The 2,313-nt window shown below is 59.4% G+C and overlaps 1 protein-coding gene across 6 annotated transcripts in view; it reads right to left on the bottom strand.

Moving 5' to 3' along the window:
* The window catches only part of PBX1 (PBX homeobox 1), a 269,022-nt gene that overhangs the window by 74,975 nt on the left and 191,734 nt on the right, over window positions 1-2,313 (bottom strand). The gene's annotated exons all lie outside the window — the stretch shown is intronic.

Genomic DNA, 2,313 nt, shown 5'->3' on the forward strand with positions numbered 1-2,313 from the left:
GACACAGGTTTTGGGGACAAGGTGTTGGATCAAAGAGGGAAAACTGGGGCGTGGAGGCTCTGTGCCAGCGTGAGGGGGTCGCGGGCCAGGCTGCATGTGCCAGCAGCGTGGTCTGGCCCCCAGCGTCCAGTCCCTTCAAAAGCCACAAAATACTTCAAGTTCTAAACTACCAGTATCGCGGTGAAAACATCAAGTCTCATGGCTGGACCCAAACAGACCCGAAAGTCCACTGTGACTGTCCGAGCACAGGGGCCGGCCTGGCGGGTGGCACCCAGAAGTTTAACTGGGTCGGCACGACCTAGGCGGCTGCCTCCGTGAAAGCATGCTGGGACATGCTGGGACACGCTGGGACATGCTGGGACACGCTGGGACATGCTGGGACATGCTGGGGACAGACCAGCGGCGACATCCCGAGGCTAAAAGAGAAGGGGCTTCCGCCAGCACGGAGATCTGCTTCGAGACCCTCCCCGTCCTCTGTCAACGCCCCAGGACACTCAGCGAAGAGCGTCCGGTCCTCGGTGAGCTGCCGTGTAACGCGCGGCGTCTGTCCTCATCGAGGCTTCGCCTTTGACCACTGTTTGAACTAGGACTTGAGGCGTCATCGCATTCGGAGCTCTCTGGGTCGCTATCGGCACCCCTCCTCCGTGCGCGCGTGCCTGCACGGCCTGCGCCGAGACGCCGTCGGTTCGCGCGTACGTGTGACGCCGTCGGTTCACGTGTGTGTGACGCCGTCAGTTCGCGCGCACGTGTGTGACGCCGTTGGTTCGCGCGTAAGTGTGTGGCACTGTCGGTTCGCGCGTACGTGTGATGCCGTCGGTTCGTGCGCACGTGTGTGGCACCGCAGTGTGCACTCCATCGTTAACTCTCTTCCTCTGTTTTCCTTACGATCACTGAGTCCAGTGAACTAAGACACGTACCAGGAATGTTCAAACTGGTTTTCCTCTGGTGAACAGAGTTCATGCTTCTGGGATTTTATTCTGAATCACCAAAAGCTTATGCGATACTTTTTTTCTGGACTATGTACGTTACGTTAAGACCTGTAGCCAAAGTGGTTTTAAATCACAGCAAAGAAAAGGTAATTATAGATGTGATCGTGAGCATATGCACAGCACTTCTGTGTAAAAATGTGTAAATTATGTCTCTGAGAAAAACAGTCTTCTAATTTTTAACGTGTTTTGCGATGCCCAAATTAAAGGGGCCTATTGAAAACTCATGGATTCCAACAGAGGCCACTATTTCCCATCAGGCCGCGTGCGGAGGGTAAGCTCATTTGTGCCAAGGACCTGGTCGCACGGGCCCCGTGCAGCAGGAACGGGGGTGGGGTGGGGGGCTGGCCGCTGGGCTCGACAAAGCCCTGGGCAACGCCGCTCACATAGCGTGACAGTGATGGTCCTCAAAGCCACAGCACGAGTAATCCCCTTCCCCATGCCCTCCCGAAGCAGAAGCCAGGCCTAACACCAGGGCACCGTGCCAGCCGGACGTCCCGGACGCCAGCTTCCGAGTTGGGCTGTCGACAAACGCTGGCCAGCCGGGTGCTGCCGGTCCCCGGGGCCATCTTGAAGTGCCGGCAGCCTGCCGGGGAGCGCCACCCTGCGTGGGAGAGGTGCCTGTCGGGACCAGAGGGCTACCCGGCCCCCCGGGGGTAACAGCATCTTCCACGACGCTTGAGCTAACGGTCCCATGATGAGCGGCCAGCGGTATGAACACGCCACGCATCCCCCGTCCAGGGCCTCACGCCCGTCTCTGCGGAGCGGGGAGCCACACTCTGCTGACCGTGGCGGCCGAGTTGGGGACCGCTCCTTCGGTTCACCCTGCCTCACTGCCCAGGGTGTCCCCTCGAGCCGAGTCCGGCTTCGACCTCTCGGCACCCTTAAAATTCTTTTACTTAAGAAAAGAACGTGGTGCACGGTCGCTAGAGGCATCCGGCGCCGAGGCGCCCTCGTGACTGCTCTACAAGCCCCGCACGGCCGTGGTCACGCACGCTGGCTTCTCCCGGCCGGGAGCCGCAGCCCTGGGCTCCCCCGGGGCGGCCGCGGGCACGGCCACCGACCGGCCTTCGCTCCTGCGCCACAGCCGAGGACAGAGAGGCGGCGTCTTCTGTCACCCCAAACCCGTCCTTAGCGCCTTCAATTTTAATCTAAGAGACTGAAATTTTTCTCATCGATGTGGTGTTTAACCCTCAGCATCACGTTCAACATTACACCGACGTCTGTGGGGCGGGCAGTTCTCACTTTGTTGATGCAAAAGATAAAGACAGAAAAATAAAGCCGCTCCTACCAGCGTTTGGACAAACGGGAGGCGCCAGGCCCGCGG

The sequence above is a fragment of the Pteropus vampyrus genome, unplaced genomic scaffold (assembly GCF_000151845.1).
Source record: "Pteropus vampyrus isolate Shadow unplaced genomic scaffold, Pvam_2.0 Scaffold414, whole genome shotgun sequence".
NCBI classification, from domain to species: Eukaryota; Metazoa; Chordata; class Mammalia; order Chiroptera; family Pteropodidae; genus Pteropus; species Pteropus vampyrus.